We start from the raw sequence: 19,198 nt of genomic DNA, 5'->3' as shown, positions 1-19,198 counted from the left end.
CTGCAGCATGCACAACTCTGCACCCGTGTGCAAACTGGCTCATCACTCTTCAGAAAGGATGGCCATGCTCCCAAGGCAGTCCAGAGATGGGCAGGTGGAATGACCAAGAGGAGCCAGCCCCCGAGCTCATGCCATCAGCTTTCGCTTTCTCCTGCAGGCCCTGGCTGGGTCCAGGCTGGCTGAATGGGAGAAGCAGCTCAGCTTTACCAAGAGGTCTCCTTGGTTATCCCTCCTCAACAGAAAGTACTGTGGACATATGAGGAGCCAGGCCTTGGAATCATCCCAACTCTGACCCCCCTGCTCCACTACAAATGGGCACATGTAAGCACCTCTGGGTCATTTTTACATTCTGTGATTATGAGCATGAGAGCAGAGGTCAGGTCTGTCTTACCGTCACTGTGCCCCTCCAGCATCCAGAAGAGTGGCTGCCACACTGCAGGATCTCAACAGATGAATACGTGGTTCGGGGGCTGCCTGACTTCAAGCACTAAGCAGTCATCTCCAAGAGCCATGCCTGAGCCTGCCGTGCCTGCTGTAGGCCAAGTGCTGGGATGGCCCGCGCCTTCCCCAAGGTTCTCAGCCAGCTCAGTGCCCCACCCCATCCCTGCAGTCCTGACAACAGCTCGTCACTGCATCCCAGGAATACTGCTCAGGCTACTCCAGTGAGCAATGACAAGGAGCAAGGAGAAGCTGCTACAGGGAAAAGAACAGCAATGAGCTCTCTAAAATGAGTCTATAAAAATGGTGGGAAGAAGCCACAACCAAATCTACAAAGTCATGAACAGATTGGAGGGGATGTAAACTGAGAACACCAGAAATGGAAGGGGCCTGAGGGAATAAAGGACAGGGTCACTCAATCCCAGGATAACAGAGGGGAACCTCAGGGACACAGGAGTATAGGATAAAGGAAAAAAACACACAAACCAGTCATAGAGTGAGTGGGAAACCTGCAAAGTTCACTTCCTTAAGTGACTGTAATTAAAGACAGTCAAATTTTAGGAGGAGTTACTCATACATCATAAACCCTTAGCTCACATGTGGATTTCCAGAAGGAAAACATCCTCTTTATAACAAGTTCCTTAATGCCTCGTCATAAAATAATCAGGACAGGTCTGAGTTAACATGAGGGTTTACAGCCTAGGCCAGGTTGCTAAAAATAAAGATTCCTGCTTTGGCTGGAGAGTATTAATTTGTGGGACTAATTTTTAACTGGATGTTTATGATTATAAAAGTAATACATACTCATTGTTGAAAAATAGGAAACCACAGAGGACATGCAAATAAGTATCCCCTCCAGTTGTACAGGACGAGAACCACTACTAACATTTTGGTGCCTCTCCCTTGTCCTATGCCTGAGAGTTTAGCAGAGTCGAGTGCATTCTGTGAATATAATTGCAATTCCTGCTTTTTTCCAGTGAAGTCCATTAAAATGTTCCGATGAGTTCCGAGAAAGAAGTTCGCCCACAGTGAATGAACAAATTAAATAAATAACAAAATGAGTAAAAGAAACCCTTCGTGAAGTTAAAGAAAATCCTGATTATTCCACCAAACCCCCCCTTTCCCAGCAAAGGAAAAAGAATTCTATTGCTAGAACAGAAATAGCCCATAGAACCTTATCTTTATATCCTCTTACCTATATCATATTTTCAACAAATACTTACTGAATAAGCCACACATCTTTTTCCAAACCAACAGCATTTCATAATTGCATCTGATTGGTTTGAAGCAAGAAATAAAATTTTGGTGGCCTTGGGTAGATTTCATCTGCCAATCTGCAGATGGACCGAACCATTTAAAAATTATCAGTTCATATTCATGGACCATGATGTTCAAATGAAAATCTTATCGCCAGTTTTGTTGCACTCTGTCACCTAAACAGTGGCGTTAGCAAAGGTCTTGCCAAGGACAAATTATGTGTCCTATGCTACCTGGTTAGGAGTTATCCTGGTGTCTGCCCACATCCTGGTGAGGTACCTGGATTTACTTGCAGGCCCCAGGCCGTGGCCAGTGGAGAGCAGAACCTTCTGCCCAGCAGAGAAGACTGTCTGGGATCAAGATGTCCTCAGCACAGGCATTTCCCCGCCTCTCAGAGTATTTCACACTTCATTCAACAAACACATGCATGCCAGGCACTGGGCTGGGTGCTGGCAACCACAAACGTGAATCACAGATGCTCTGCCCATTTCCGTGGGGATGCGGTTTGCACACTTGTCCGTGCATTATCCTCACAAGAAGCCTGGGAGACGGGAAGGGCCATCGCCAGTATGCTAGATGACAAAGCATGGAGTCACTGGAGTATTGTGCCCCAGGCTCTTCAGCAGAGGGGCTGGCTCAAACTGAGGTCTTCTGACTCTTGGTCCAGTGCTCTTTCTACTATACCATTTGCACTGAGGAACTTCCTCTTAATAATAACTGAAGTCTTCCGGGTTATTCATATTCCCTGTAGCACCTGCGTCTGCCTAGTTTCTGGGCAATGAGCTGCCCTGACCTCTAGATGGCTGCGTACTCCCTGAGTCCTGTGCGCCTGCCTAGATTCTGACCCTGGACTCACATCTTCCCAGCTGTCCCGGCGCCAGCTGCAAACTTTATTCACTCCGCCCCACTGGTGCCACGGTGTAGCAGACTGCTCACTTCCTGCAGTGCTCTATCTCTTCTTCATCCTTTAAAATAGAGATTTTGCTGACCTCATGGCCTCTCAACTAAAAGTATCTCCCAGCCTCCTTTGCAGGTAAATGTAGCCATATGACTAAGTTCGGGTCACTGCGATAAAAGAATGTGCCATTTCCAGGCCTAGCACTTAACATGACATGTGTGCCCCCTGATCTTTCCTCTGGGAGGTGGTAAAAACCAAAGCTTCCACTTTCAATCACTAAGTGGAAGCCACATACTGAAGGTAGGTGGCCTGGGCCACTATCTACTCTAGACTGGTCCATGAGAGAGAAATGAGCTTGCGCCTGGTTTCAGCCATTGTGTCTGTGTGTCTCTTTAATCCAGGAACTTGCTCTGTGTCCTAACTAATACAAGACGCTTGAATAAGACCATTCTCCTAGCAAAGCCCCTTGTCGCCAATGAGCTATTTTAAAGGAGATGTTCAAAACTATACAAGAAAGGGTTCCATTAAGGTTTATTTCACGGAAAACTTTTTAAAAAATGAAACCAGGACCTCAAAGATTATTTATGTTCAGGTCACAGGAAAAAATCAGAGGGCCCAGAGAAGTATATCAGCCTCCTGCAGTAACAGGAGGGAGAGAGCTCTGAGTAATAAGCATGACCAGTTCTCTCTCCTTCAGCAGTTTACTCCATTCCTAGAAAAGGCACTGAGGGCTGACATGACGTGAGCCAAGGCCAATTTCTCCATGGAAACAATGTGATAATAGGAGCTTGTGTTCCTAACCAAGAACTCCATGGTCAACTTTTTAAATAAATTATGTAAACCCCATGTTTTATTATCTATTAAAGCCTGGAGACTTTTAAAGCCAGAAGGGCTGTTGACTCAATAATATACCACGAAGTATCTATGTATGGTCTGAATCATATAAAGCAGGTGCAAAGCAATGAAAACCAACACAACAATCAATCACGTGGCCTTTTATTTATTCCGAATCAGTAATCCTGATTCAGTAGCACTGTGCAGCGAAAATACTTCATGTTAACAATGACTTCCAAATACAGTAAATCATAACATTTGAGAACATCTTCAATAAAGAAAGCAAAGGGGAACTTGGGAAGAGAGAAGTTAAAGGTCAGAAAAGAGGGTTTAAGTCCTGGCCCTGTCACTGACCGGCTCTGGGATCCTGGACAAGAGCATAAACTCTCATCTTTATTTCACCTCTTCTCATAGGGTTGTGGTGAAGACTACACAAGACAGTGCAGTAAAAAGTGCTCTGTAAATCACACACAGAGGTAAATGGTGTCACTGGGATCCTGACATTTGGAAAGGCTTCTGTGGGGAGATTTTGAAAAGCATCAACGTGAAAACTGAGCAGACTGCAAGCTACCCAGCCACTTTTTGCAAAACTGACCAGAGCAATTTCTTTGGCTGTCCTATTTTTCCCTGTTTAAAATCCCCCACGTGCATTAGCTGGCAAGACTTAGTCAATCTGCTGCATTCGTCATTGGCATCCATTGCTCGTGAGCCACAGCAGCCGGCGAGAGCTGCTAGATGTCAGCCACAGCTGTGAAGAGGGGAGAGCTGCAGTGAGCTGAGAGCATTGTGCGGAGACCTATCAACTAAAATGCCTCCCAAAGACCCGCTGCACTGTCAGAAACCTCAAAACCAGAGACAGGAAGCATTTCAGAGCCAGGAAAGGAGAAGAAGATTGCTACTTCAGAGCCTGTTAAGAGTGCAGGATCAAGAGAGAGACTGACCTGGGTTTGAATCACAGCCTTTCCACTTGTCACCTGAAGACACCTCTAGGTCTCAGTCTGCCTAACTAGAAAGTGGGACTAACGGTGCTCACCCCACAGGACTACGGTGAGGATTAAATGGGAAAAGGTATGAAAGCCCTTAGCACAGTACTTAGAAGGTGGTAAATACTTGAAGTCTAGGTGCTTTTATTAATAATAATAATACCAATAATAGATACATCATGCAATGGTAACAAAAATTAAGATTTGGCAAATCTTCTGTGCTTCATATCAAGACTTTGCTACAGGTTTTGCAGCCAGATATTACCTGGACAGCATACTGGCTTACGCATTAATCCCTGACACTAATTGAGGTTTTTCTGGACTCCTGCCTTATGCCCCGGGATAGGTAAAACATCCAAGAATGCCCAACTGGCCAGCTGGCAGGATCCTGACACTCATTTTTCTGATTCACAGCGGAGCATCACTGCCCTGAGAGGTGTGTGCGGAGAATAGATTAATTTGGTTGCCTATGTCTAACTTTCCATCCATGCTTAGGCTGTGGCTCCCCATGTCTAAAGGTGAAATGCAATATCCCCCTTAAAACATGGCCCTACTCAGCCAAGCGAGGCCGTCAGCACCCGCCTGGTGGACAGCGCCACATCTCTAATGGTGCCCTGGAGGGAGGTGGGCAACTTCCTTCTGCACCCTCCAGGCTATCCTTGCAAGGCCAGTACACCTCCTTAGTAAAACCAGACAGCTCTTCCCTACAACCATTGAGCAACTTCACAGCTTTAAAAGCCTTTCCTTATCTCACCCCAGCATCAGAGCCACACTGTAAGGGGCTGGACAAGAATTGTTATACCTGTTGGACAGATAAGGAGTCAGCTAGTCTGAGGCATTAAGTGACTTGGCTTCGTCTATCTGTTGCTTAAGTAGCGGAAGCAGCCTAGAATGTAGGTTATCTGGTTCCAAATTATTCGGTGCTCATTCCAGAAAATATGGATATTTGTTTTTAAACATCTGACTTTCATAATGGTGCTTGCTTCTGGAGAATTCATTAACCAAGGTATCGCAGCCACAGTGCAGTGCAGATTCACATACTTGAAAGCCACTCGCACAGGCAGATGTTCCCCCGCACTCTAAAAATCTAAAGGGTGACGGAAAACAGCCATGCCGATTAACATAATTGACAATTAATTCCCGGTTCTGGCTCCCTCTTGCCCTCTGTCTGGATTCAGCTGGCAGCCTCCTATCAGGTCTCTGCTTCAGTTAGTCCCTCTTTGCTCCAAACCAACAGGAACACTTACAATGTACAAATGTTCTAAGGAGAATTATTTCATGTCGCTAACATAATAATCATAATAAAACAAATTCAGTGGTTCTCCACTGTCTACCAGTCTCTACCTCACTAAGTAAACTTTGACTTGCCACTTAATGTCGCTGAGTTTCTTCATCTACAAAAGGAAGGAGTAGGTTAAATAGAGTCTTGTCCACTTCTAGCACATGACTCTAAAAACAACCCAACCAAGCCCAAATCCTGCATCTGGAGGACTTTAGGAGACAGCTGAGTCCACTGGTCAAGAGCCTCTGGGGCCTGGTTTTTATGCCTGAATCTACCGCTTATCAGCTGTGTGACCTTAGTCAGGTTACTGGATCACTCTGTGCTTCAATTTGCTCATCTCTAAAATGAGGCAAATAATAAGACCTACTTTGTAGGGTTTTGTAGGAATTAGATAACACATGTGAAATGCTAAGAACATCATAAAAACTCTCTTTATATTAGCAATTATTATAATCTGAAATGACATGTTTCCCATTTAGGCCTTGAATGATCTTCCAAAGTTATTTGCGAGCCCTTCATTCTAGGTAAGTCTATATCCCTGAACACAAACAAGTCATTCCTACTTCCGTGCTTTTAATTGTGCTATGTTGCCACCCATCAATTCCCTGGAAATATCTGTGCTTTCTTTGTGTGTGAATCTAAATCCCACCCGTCCTTAAAAGTCAGAATTAAACCTGATCACCTCCATGAAGCCTCCTCCCTACTGTGACAACTCACAAAGCTCTTTCTGGTCTCTATATTTCTGCAGCACTTACAGATGGTCTAGACCACTTTATTGGCATTATACATGGCCTTGGACTATCTTGTACCAGTAGATGAAACTGCAGGTTGCTTGGCCACAACAACTATTTCTGCTCTTCCCCTGTGTCTAGCATGGTGCCTGGAGTATGGCCTTTCAGATATTTGACTGAATAAGTAAATGTGCAGAGCTGTGCCCAAAAGAATACACAGGAAGTTTTCTTTAAGATGATGTGGCTCAGCTATTAACTTGCTGTACTTTGAAGCCAAGTCAAGATAACATAAAGATGAACATCAGCAGGGCAGGGACAGCCACCACCAGTTAATTCCTGATCATCAATAAAAGATACTGATATATGGCCAACCTGAAGAATAAAATGCCAAAAGGAAATGGTGACCTAAACTCCAAAGTCCCTTGTAAGACCAAGCTCACAAGCCTGAACTTTCAGAAAGGGAGAATGGAGACTTTTCTCAAGCTGAATTCACTCATTTAACAACTATTTATTGAGTGACTACTCTGCACAGACACTGGCTTAGCTGCTGGGGATACAGCAACCAAACAGACAAAATACCTGCTCATATTTTAGCATCTATGGAAGAAGGCTATGTATAATGCCACCTTTTAGCTCCAATATGAAATCCACAGAGCAACAACATTTTGCACCAACTCCTTGCTATACCTTCAAGTAAAGAAAAAATAAAAAATGGAATGTACGATTCTCAACAGACTAAACGGAGGCAGTGCTAAAAGTGCTCAGTCACTCCCAATGAGGCTTCCCTCACTCTAGAACCTTCTGGGGAAGTTCACAACACAGCATTTTATACCCTAAGTCACTTAAACTCTAAGTCCCTAACACCCTAAGTCCAAGTTGAGCTCTGCCACTATGGTTATTGAAATATCAAACCTCTCAAATAGCAAATGTGGCACGTGATGCCAGAAACAAAATGCAGAGATGGGAAAAGAGGGAGAGGTGGTAGTTAGTTAAAGGATCAGGTAGTTTTTACCACTGCAAAATCTGAGGCTTTTCTCTCCTTTGGAGCAGAAACCTCTTGTATCATCTAAAGCCTTTAAAAAAATTTTTTTTTTCTTCCAGCAGGATACTGAAAATAGCTTTGCATTTAACATTTAAAACTGTTTTGATCCCACACTCTTTCAGCTCTGCTCTCTCCTGCAAACTCGTTCCATTCCCTAAGGGCACTTATAAGTATATTTCAGAAGCAACAAACCAGTCACCATTTTTATACTTAAGAGTTAAAAATAAAAATGATTTACATAATTATATGGCAGATAAGTTGGTCAAGAACATAGGAATCTTATCTGGACCAAAAGTTCTAGGATCAAATTTCTTTCAACATATCAAGAAAGACAGCACATCAAAATCAAGCTTCATGCTGAATGCATAACTGTTGAGCGCTAGGCACTGGAACTTCTCAAGTTCCTCATTTTTGTGTGCTACCTACTCCTACAAAAAGAAATTTGCAGTAGCCATTTGAAGGTGGGCTTAAACAATGAAATATATATATGTTTTCCTGTCACAAAGAGAAAACAAGATTTTTGTGGCCAAGAAGGACCTGAGAAATCAAAGTGCAATGAAGGCAACTTACTCAAAGTAACTCAGTAAGTCGTTGGCTCGGCCAAGACTGGAGCCTGGACTCTCCCAATGCCCAGTCCAGAGTTTTCCCCACTCTCCACACCACTGTCTCATTTATAACACATGAAATCCTAAAGGCCCAAAGGTAAAATTCCCTTATATAAAACTTTCTGACAGACTGAAAGAATAGGAGACGTGACAAAGGGAAATGGGTCCCACTGATGCTGGAAGTAAGTGACCTATAATGCTATGTAGATGAGGGGTCTAGCTTCAGAAGGCTTAATTAGTTCTGGTAACGCTTTAGTATTAAATAGTATGGTTTCAGCTACAGTCAGCACTAAATGGCTTTTGTGGACTTCCCTGGGAACTAAACCACCATTTAGTTCATTTTTTTTTCTATAGAAAAATTTATCCTAAATTTCCATCAACTGCCTTACAAATGAACTTTTGGAACAAAACCTGTGCATGTGAAACAGAATTCTGAGGTCTGAAGCTCTACACTAAACAGAATTAAAACAGTAATAGTTGGTGATACATGCTAGAGTACATTTATGAGAAAGTCCTTCAAACCCTTAATTTGTTTACATGCAACATGTTTTAGTAAAAGTCTTCTGAGGAGAGTACAGTAAACTGAGATTTATATGCTATATAACCAAGGGCAAATGCTCCAATTCTGTATGCATGTATTTACAGGGCCTTTCCAGTACTGGGCTAAGGGTTACAGGGGGGAATAAAACATCTGTACACAAGGAACTCATAATCCAGTCAACGGCCCTTTACTTCCTCAGAAACCATCAAGCGCCTCCAACCCCAGGGCCTTTGCATATGTTGTTGCCTCTTCCTGCGATACTTTCCCCCAGATCTTCCTGCAGCTGAGCTCAAATGTACCTCTGCAGAGAGGCCTCCCTGAACACCCTGCAGAAGCAACCTCCTGCCTACCACTCACCATCACCACTGTTTACTCTACTTGGTCGCTCTCCTAGCATCTGGCACTGCAGGGAGTTGACATGTTTAACTGGAGCTCTGTTTTGTTCACTGCTGTATGTTCAGTGCTAAGCACATGGTAGGCATCCAGTAGACTTCACTGAATGAGTAAACGAGTAGAGTTGGAGAGTGGGAAGTGAGGACAAGATAATTATTCATGAAACAATTTAAAAATGAGAGAACTGGCCATCCTGATTAGATACAATATGATAATCTGCTAAATATGAAGTACCAGTGCTTCTGAATGAATGGCTGGCAATCAAAAGGAGAGAGAGAACAAAAGGAACAAATGTCATGAGAAGAGGCTTCCAAAAAAGTGAGACTCAAGGCAGACTAAGGTAAAGAAGAGAGCCTCTCAGGTCAACAAAGCGATGTGAACGAAGACACACAGCAGGAGAGTATGGCACAGGGTGGCCCAGCCTGGGCAGGGCAGAACAGCAGAACCGAACCTCAGCACCCTGCTCCTTCTGAGAATGGGGTGGGGAACAGAGCTGGCGAGGAGAAACAGGGTCAGGCTGGAGAGCCCGGAGGGTGGAGCACAGGCCCAGCCACATGACCCTGGCAACGGGGCTGTTCTTGAAAGGCAAAGTTGGCCATATCGAGCAGGAAGAACTGAAGGAAGCAGAGGGTAGAGCAGAGAACTGGTTAGAACATGACCTGAGAGGTCCAAGTAGGAGGGACAAAAAGAGCTTCTTCCTTCTGCTTAGACATGAGAGAGGTGTTAGTGAGCGAGCTGTCAAGGCACTTTTCCCCTTATAAAGAGACCATTCCAGAGTATCTCACAATAGATTCCCTGGCAGATTCAGGTCAGCGTCCCATACGTCCTAGACCTGGAGCGCTCGAGGAGGGTAACAGGTTCAGAGCAATAGCTGCGAGGCAGAGCATGCCTTCCGCGCCTCCCAACCCGATATTAATCATGTTCAGCATGGCCTGTGCTCATCATGTTTTTATTTTTTAAAAAATAGTGGTATGTAAGTTCCCGACGCAGTATATATTTGAACATTATATAACACATTTTTATGTAACAGGTTCTTGACATAAAACAATGTTTCCCTTACTATCTAAATGTATTTGGGGAACAAGTGACATTAAACATATACATACACACACACACATATCCCCCAAGGCTGCGAACCTGTCTTTAGGGTAAGGAGCTGGGGCGAGGAGGCGGAAGGTGAGAGACTGAGAAGCTCTGCGGACAGCTACGAGGGCCAGCGGGGGGTCAGAGTTCCGTTCAGAGGTTCATCTCATACAAGAAAGTGCCTGGGAAGGGGCTGGGCCAGGCGCGGCCAGTGTGAGCGCAGGGCTGCAGAGCGGCAGGACTAAGCAAGAGAGGCAGGAATGCACAACAGGATGTGAGCCTAATGCTCACAAGCCCTTGTCACTGCCACCAGGGTAATAGTCAAGCACACGCCCCTCGCGTCCTGCTGCCAAGGATCTCAGGCCTGCTTTTTTAAAAGAAGGTGTGCACACATTTGTCAGTAAGTTTGGTCACCAATTATTGCGGGCCTAGTAGCTCCCGGCATGGTGCTGGGCGCCTCAGGTACAGGATCTAATCCAACGGTTCCTCCCAGGAGACATCTGCTACAGCAGTTAGAGAGCAGGCTCTGGAGTCCCCACTACAAATCCTGCCCCGCCCCACAGCAGCTGAGTGACCTTGAGCAGTTTACAAAACCACCTCACTTGTGGGTAAGTGAGGACAATCATCACACCTACTTCATGGGGCTGTTATGCAAGTTAATAAACATAAGATGACTAACACAGAGAGTGCTCAAATGTTAGCTGCTATTACCATCATCATTATTATTCCTGTTTTGCAGATGAGGTAAATCAGACTCAAAGAAGCTAACTAATTTGCCTGGGTCACACATTTCAAACTAGTGGTTGGCAGCTAGAGGCAGTTAGCTCTATAAGATTTCTCTTGCCTTTTAAAAACATGTAAATGTTTTACTCCGTATATGTACAAAATCCAGTGGGTAGAGTATTAACCAGAATATTAAATTAGACAGACCATCCAACCCCTTCTTTAACCAGGCTGGATAAACAAGAATTTATACTACTTAAAAGAACAGCATGTACTAACATAAAAATCATTTGCCATCAAATGTGAGCACTCAACATTCCCCTGAAACAAAGACGACTAAAGCTTATCCAATTCCATCTTCCCAGAGGTTAAGTCCCCAACTCAAACCTTCTTTCGAGGTAGGCTATTTACTTGTCACCATGACCACTCGTGCCCATTGCATTCCTTATCTCATGCCCCACCTCTCCATGGGCATATCCCCCTTCCCTCTGCCTGCTTAGTCCCTGAGTGCCTATCCCATCCCACCACCTCCTCCAGACAGTTAGTTGGAATTGTACAAGCATCTCCTAAAGGCTCCCTGTGCCTGTCATTTGGGGAAACCAAGATGGACTCCCCCCAAAGTGCTTGCCCTGAGCAAGCTGGTGAGATACTTCCAGAGATAGCCCAACACAACATGGAATGCAGCAGTACCTAGCGAATTGGGAAGATCCAGGGCTGGAGCTCACTGCTGCCAGGCATGGGGAGGAAGAAAAGCAAAATGAAGCAATAGCTCCTGGAGGACCAAGTATCTTAGCTGGGTCTTACAGAGTAGTAGGATTTGGACATGAGAAGGTTGGGACATGGGATGGGCCAAGAGCTGGTCCAGGGAATGGACAGTTCCTCAGTTTGACTGGACAGTCCTGTGCACACAGCAAAGCCTGGTAGATAGGAGGGTTGGATATGGAAGGGCAAGAAGGAACAGCAATGCAGACAGCTACCATTCACTGAGTGCTTACTATGTGCCATGAATAGCTTCACATATATATTTTTTTAATCCTCACCTGAGGATATTTTTTCCATGGCTTTTCAGAGAGAATGGAAGGGAGAGAGAGAGAGAGATGAGAGAGAGACATCGACTGGTTGCCTCCAGCATGTGCCCCGACCAGTGGCGGGGGATCGAGCCTACAACCAAGCTATGTGCCCTTGGCCAGGATCAAACCTGGGACCTCTCAGTCCGTGGACCGACGCCCTAAGCACTGAGCCAAACCAGCTCAGGCGATTCACTGATTTTTAATGTTTTAACACATTTAGCCCACACTGCAACTCAGTTGAGACAGGGACTATAGTGATCCCAGTCTTACAGATGAGGACAGCAAGACATAGAGAACAAGGCAACTTCACCACAAGTCATAAACCTAGTAAGAAATAGGATATGAAATCTGGCTCCAAAGTCTGTGCTCTTAACCAGCCAACCAAAGTGCCTCTCAGGACAGCTTGGGGGTGAAAGGGTTCAGCACTAGGGTGTGTGTGTGTGGGGGGGGGTGGCAGTGCCCTCGAGCAGTTTGCAATCTGTAACTCCAAGGCCACAAATGCTGGCTGCAGGCTGCTAGTGTATACAGTGAACCTGATGGCAGCTGAAGCAGGAGAGACAGATCAGGACTAAAGATGGGACTCTGGACAAGGGGATGATGTAAAGAGTGGAGACCAGGACACACGCCTACCTGTAGCGTATGTAGGGAGAGAACCAAAGAAAGCACCATGGCCCAAAGGCGGAGGAAGGAAGGGATTTCAAGGAGGGAAAGACAGGCAGGGCAAAAGCTGCAAAGAGGCTAAGAACAATCATTCTGGACAAAGAACGGGCCCCTGGAATTCAAGATTTAAAGTTTTTAGAGATCTTTGAGAAGAAATATAGAGGAGGATGGTAGAGAGAGAAGCCAGAGGGCAGGAGCTAAGGATGGAGCAGATGACAGAGTGGAGGAGGTGAATGTTCACAGCCCTGTGAGAGGCTGCTGAGCAGGGAGAACAGGGACATACAGAAGCGGGGACCAAGTGCAGACAAGTGAAAGCAGGCCTGTAACAGATCTGTTTCTTCCCCTTCCATCCGTCCCCTCCTAAATCAAGACAAAGGTTTTTCTGGGGTTGGTGAGGAGGCTGAATATCACAGAATACTTGCGATATTCCGGTGAGAAGACTGGGAGTGGCAGCAGGCACTGCAGGAGGGCTTCCTGCGAGCCAGGCATTTTACGTGCATCATCTCCCTTGCTCCCTTGATCCTGATACAGATTCTATGAGGCAGGCACCATCATTACACCACAGAAAAGGAGTCTGCAATCAGAGGAGTCAAGCACTTGTCCAAGGCCACACAGCTTGTACCCAAGTCCTAGGTCCTGCTACCAGGCTCCAGGCTCCCACCCAAAGTGAGGGTCCAAGAAGAGGGAACAGAGGAGAGCTCTACTTGTTCTTTCTGAACTAGGAGGAGAGAAGGAGATGGGGGGGCGGGGCGCGGGACGGGACAGGACATTATGGGCAGTAAGGAAGAGATACTGAAGGGGCTTAAGTCAGAGCAGGAGGGGGGAGAGTGATAGAGAGGGGGGAGAAAAGCGAGGGTGGGGTCTAGAGCAAGTCTGGGTACTGTGATAAAGTGGCAATGAGGAGAGAAAGGACTATAGAGAAGGGCAACGTGCCTGTGTTTCTGGGCTCCTAACTAAACTTTAAGGTCTACAAAGGAGTTTTTAAAAATTTATCTTTATTGTTGAAAGTATTACAGATGTCTCTTTCCTCTCCACCCCTCCCCGCATTGACCCCCCCCTTCACTCCAGCCTCCTCCCCTTGAAGCATGGGGCGGGAAGAGATTAACCAATGAATTTATATGCATATACATAACCCATGAATACAAAGGATCTTTTTACTTCCCTGCAAGTGTTTACCATGACACTAACTAAAACCACTGCCTGTAATTATTACGTTGTAAGGGGCAATGTTTCTTTAATACTGACTTTCTTCCACCTCAGTGAAAGTTTGATTGATGGACCCACAAGTAAAAGTAAGCTCATAGAAGGACAAAAAGAAATGAAATATTTAGTTTTTACATATTCTTACAGCGTTTTGTTAACATAGCCAAGTCTTTCTACAGTGCTTGTCCATCATTTAACATATAAATTTGGTAGAGATTGTTGGTGTGGAGGGATAAATCTGAAAGTACAGACACTTTCTTTTCCTCCCTGTGGTAGGCAAACCTCTTTTGCAGATAGCAGACAAACTCCTAAGAAGTCATCATTTTATAAATCATTTGAAATGGATTCTTTAAAACACCATCTGTTTTAAGTTTCTACGAAAACAGGACTTCAGCTCAGATATTCCAAAGGCTCCAGCAGGTAAAATACCAACTTGAATTCAAATGTATTAAATATTTAGAAACGCATAGAACTTCATAGCAGGAGGAACCTTTGAGATCACCTAGTTCAACTGCCTTTCCATCTGAGGCAACTAGAACACAGAAAGGTTCAGCAACTTGCCCCAAGTGGCATAGTCATGAGAGTCCACATCTGGGCTGGAACCAGGATGTTTTAACTCTCAGGCTAGTGCTCTTCCACCACACCTGTTCCTTTCTCTCTCCCTCATTTTAAATTGTATGGGTTGGAATAATGTACATATTTAACTATGGTTTTAACTTATTATTATTTTCATTACTCACTGGCTACATTTATAATCTAAACCAAAATGCCTCTCAGATCCAGCTTCAAGGTCATATAGACAATTTCAAATGCCCAGGAAATTTTAAAGCCTTCTAAATATGTTCAACAAAATGATTTAAAGACTTATCAATAAACTGAACTCCGTAACAGTGCATGGATTGAAATATTCAATTTTGTTTTAAAAAATAGTTTTGGAATTTCATTGACATGAAAATCAAATTTAACAACAGTGATTTCTTTTTTTTCTTGCAAGCACGGAGAGCATGAGATTATTCAAAACTGCTCAGGAGCAGCAATGATTATTTTAAGCTCATGATTCAAATACCACATTAAAAACTCCACCAATCCAAATTGACAGATCCTGATATCAATGGGATCAGAAGAATTAAAATAATAGTTGTCATATAAAAATAGATGAAACGGGGAACCAGTAGCAGATGTCAAAGGGCAAATGACAAGTGTTGGGGAAATTAGATGCATCCAATCAGCAGTTTTTATAGATTTTTTTTTTTTTTTTAAAGAAGACCCTGGAAATACAGTCAAGAAATGCTTCTTCATAAATATCGAGTCTTATTTCTGGAAAGTGGGTGATAAAACTTGGCTAATAATTCCTTGCTGAGGAGTAACTATATTAAGCAGAGAGAAGAGATCACAAGTGCCAAAATGCCAAAACAACGCTAAATGCCCGGGAAGGAGCCTAGCCCTTAAAGGAGGGAAAGGGGACAAGGAATGTGGTGTGAGGGGTGTCAGCCCGGTCCCCCCACCGCTGGCCAGGATAAACTTGACAACAGATGCCAAAGGCGGGTGCAGCCCTTCCTTCCCCGGCGCCTGCCCCCCGGCACCTGCTTTTGCCCCGAAGCCGGCTCTCGAGACCCCTCAGGGGGGTTGACTCGTGCCCCACGAGGTCGGCATTAATTTCTATTCTTGCACTTCTTCCTCGGAGCAAACGAAAGCTCTCTTGGCTGTCAACGCCCGGCGATCGGGAGCGGGAACCTTTTTCTTCCCTGACATCCGTCAAACCCGGCGCTGGAGCCAGCCTCGCTGCGCCCGCCGCGGCGCTCCGGGCTCCGGGACCCGCGGGGCCCACACCTGGGCGCCGGCCACCCCCGCGCCGTGGGGCACCTGCTCCCATACCCACGGGGGCTCCTCCCGGGCTGCCCGGAACGCAGACGGCTCAGGCCGGACGAAAGTTCGCAGGCGAGGGTCGGCCCCGCCGCGGGCCGGGGATTCCCGGGTGCGGCGCCAGCCCCCGCGATAGGGCCGAAGGGGCGGGCAGGCTCGGGCCGCCTGAGCCCGACGGAGACGCCCTCCCCGCCCCCACCCAGCCCTGCAGGCTCCCGAAAGGGAAGTGAAGGAGAGGAGGAGGGAGGGCAGAAGCGGCACCGCTCGCCCTACGCCCTTGGGGGTGCAGCTGTCAAGGATAGTCCCCTCCAGGGTCCCCGCAGCTCCCGGGGATACATTCTAGGACTCGCCCTCAGCCGGTCATCGCTCCCAAAAGGCGGAGCTGTCCCTTTAAGGAGCAGCTGGCTGCTCCCTCCCCGCGTCAGGTAGCGATGCCCGCGGAGGGGAGATAGGTACTTCCCCCGTCCCCTGAGGGACGCCGGCGGCACCCTCTGCCCTCCCTACCCAGCAGCGCCAGCCCCTGCGAGGGATGTTGAGGGCGGACGGACGCGGCGCCTTTAAGGGGCGCAGCCTCCCCACGGCCCGGGTGGGGGCAGGGAGTGGGCACGGGCCCTTTAAGGCCGGCAGCGGGCACGTCGGGCAAGGTTCCCTGGCGGCCGGGCAGCGACCCGGTCGGCGGTGGGGTCGCCGCGCCTGCCAAGGTGCTAACGGCCCCCGGCGGGGTGCTCGGGGCCGTGCCGCCGGCCGCAGGCAGCCCGACACTCACCGTGGCTCGCCGGGAGCGCCCGCGCCCGCGCCCCCACTCCAGTCCCGCGGCGGCGGCGGCGGTGAGTCCGGCGCGGGTAAACAGGCACCTCCGTCCCTGACCTACTTTCTGCCTTCCCTAAATGTCGCACCACTAACCTACTTTCCGACCAATCCGCTCCCCGCCGGCCCAGGCCCGGCCCCCCGCCCACCAATCACTGTGCCCAACCCCCCCTTCCCCGCCCACCAATGGAGGAGACGCGGAGCCCGGATACCTGCCTCTTCCCGCCAGCCAATCCGAGCGCGCGAAGGGAGCCGGACTCGGCCGTCACCCCCGACCAATCCGCGCGCGGCTCGGCGCTCTGCTGGCCAGTTGTGTGGCTGCTGGAGAGGCGGCTGGCCAATGGCGAGGCGGCGGGGGCTGGTTTACCTGCTACTTTCCCGCCACCAATCGCTTGGCACACAGAAGCGCACGCCCCGAGCGCAGGGCCAATCTGCGCGCTCTCCCTGGGCTTCCTCGCCCCTGCCCTCCCGCTCTCCCCTCGGTCCGTGGCTCGCGCGGACCACCGCGGGTGCAGGCTCCGAGCTCCGTCGCGTCGCCCGGGACGTCCCTCTTCCCTGGGTCCGCGGCTTGCGTCTGGCTCACCTCTCACCTCGCCTCCTTCCCGTTTCATTTGGGCACCCTGACTAAAAGCATGTCCTCGCTCCCCTTCTTCCAGCTCCATCTAGGAAATCAGTTTTAGGAACTCGAGTGCCGAAAACGCCCTCGTTCGCCAGAATACAAACGAGAGGACGAACGCTCAGGATGCCTAGAAGGCTTTTCCGTCCCAGTGGCCTCACCTTCTTTTCGTTACCCTGACCTCCAAGCGTCCCGTCCGAGCTGTCATTCTCGCCCAGAAGTGAAAGCTGAAACCCGGAGCGGTCCCAGTGGAATTTTCTTCCAGCAGCTGGGTTCTGACCACCTACTGTGTGGCGGGCACCGTCCCAGCAGCCGCGGTCTCTACCGCAAACTTCGGTCTCCCCCCAACCCCCCGGAGGGAGACAGAAGGAAACAAATAGTTACAGAAAAGAAACATTTCATAATAAGATACAACTTGGGTACCGAGAGGACGGAATCTTCTCTTATTTCTGCATTTCAAGCACTTCGCGGAGGGCCTTGGGCACAAAGAGCTGCCAGGCCTTTGAGATGTTAAACTCCCTGAGTCCCGGGAGGGTGTCCCCTCTTTTGTTATAATCACCCTCGCCCCTTTTAGCACCTCACAGGGGTGGGACGGCGCGGAGTGAGAGCTCCCTCCATAAATGCTTGTTGACTGGAGAGGGAACGAATGTAACTAAATCACTGCGCTCAGTTCTGTGGCCCAGACTAGCCCCTAGGACTCTAGAATTCTAGCCTTGTTCTTGAACACAGACACTGCGTTTTCATCCTTGTACAACTTTTGCATATCCCCACCTCATTGCCAGGCACAGCATGGTTGCCCAATAGTGCCTGTGGCCTGAGTGCTGACTGTTTTCAAGGTCAACCCGCTTCATTGGTAGCTTATTACTTTTCCTAAGTTTACATGCAAGTGGAATCATATTGCTGTTTACTTTGTCTCTGCCCCAGTTTCAAGAGGAGACTACTCTATGTAAGTGGGATTTTAGCAATGCACTTTTTAAGATATTGTAGTCCATGATGAAGAAATACGGGCCTGGATTCTAGAATAATTAATTGGGCGAATAACTGGTTAAGTAACCATAACCAAAAGGTTATGAATGATTAATGAATCCATGTTGGCCAGAAGAAAGGGTGGAGAGAACCCACATTTGTGCAGCATCTACTCTGTGCTAAATGCTTCCCCTGCATCTTCTCCCTTAATCCTCACAACCCCATTTTATAGATGAGAAAACTGAAGCTCAGAATTTAGCCAGCTGGCCCGAGGTCACACAGTAGGTGCCAGAGCCATAATTCAAACCAGATTTATTTGACTTCAGAACCTTCATACCACAGCAGTTGCCATCAGGATGACATAGGCTCTCTCCAGGGCCCAGCTGTCAGGACTTTGATCAGTGTTCTGAATGAAACCCCAGAGGATTTGCATCACATTTCCAGATGACACAAAGCCAGGAGAGGAAGAGACACCATTACACAGCATAAGCCAAGTGTAATGTCGTAGTAATAGGCTGACTCTAACAGGGATTAATGTGGGGGGTGCCTGCCTTGAGAAACCAACTGCTGAAAGGTAAGCTGGGGGGGGGGGGCAGAGGTATCTTAAAAGTTGACGTAAGAGCAAGGCTAAAAAGGATCTTAGGTGACAGACAGCTCACTCTGAGTCCTCAGTGAAGTGTGGCTGCCAAAATAAAAGAATGCTGTCTTAGGCTGCATTGATAGAAGTGTGATATGCAAACTAAGATGGGTGTTTCCCAGTGCTGGTCATTATGCACATGGAACATTGTCTCCAGTTAGGGCTTGGCAAAGAAAAATTTCCTACGTAGACAGAGAGAGGGATGTAAAGAGGCTGGAATGTAAAGAGGGGGATGTAAAGATGTCATATGAGGAAAGATTAAAGGAAGCGGAAGGTTTTGCCCCCGGGGATACAAGGAAACTCTCTTCATATTTTTGAGGAACTGTCAAATAGAAGAGAAATTAGAACTTACTCTTCAGGGCCCTAAGGGGTGTAAAGGGGGCCTGTAAGTAGAAACTCTAGAATGAATAAATATGAAGAATTTTCTAATAACTAGAGCCTTCTTTGCCTTGATAAGTTTCTTGCCACAGAAAGTATCCAAGTAATTGCTGGATGACCCTGTGGCAGGAGTGGGGCTGCAATAGGTGTCTGTTTAGAGCTCTGCCTCCCTGAGATGATGTGGTTCT

The 19,198-nt window shown here is 47.3% G+C and overlaps 1 protein-coding gene across 6 annotated transcripts in view; it reads right to left on the bottom strand.

Annotated features, from left to right (window-relative positions):
• BMAL1 (basic helix-loop-helix ARNT like 1) overlaps positions 1 to 16,553 on the bottom strand; it is a gene marked incomplete at its 5' end in the record, with an annotated part of 103,047 nt that extends 86,494 nt beyond the window's left edge. For 3 of the 6 annotated variants that reach the window (XR_013999982.1, XM_081153224.1, XM_081153225.1), the window contains one exon: positions 16,373 to 16,553. The remainder of the gene's footprint in view (positions 1 to 16,372) is intronic. The other 3 variants (XM_081153222.1, XM_081153223.1, XM_081153226.1) reach the window with 2 other exon arrangements.
• Positions 16,554 to 19,198: the final 2,645 nt, after the last annotated feature.

The sequence above is a fragment of the Miniopterus schreibersii genome (assembly GCF_964146895.1).
Source record: "Miniopterus schreibersii genome assembly, chromosome: 12".
Lineage (NCBI taxonomy): Eukaryota > Metazoa > Chordata > Mammalia > Chiroptera > Miniopteridae > Miniopterus > Miniopterus schreibersii.
The sequence above is the reverse complement of the archived record's forward strand: the minus strand, read 5'-3'. Positions and strand labels throughout refer to the sequence as shown.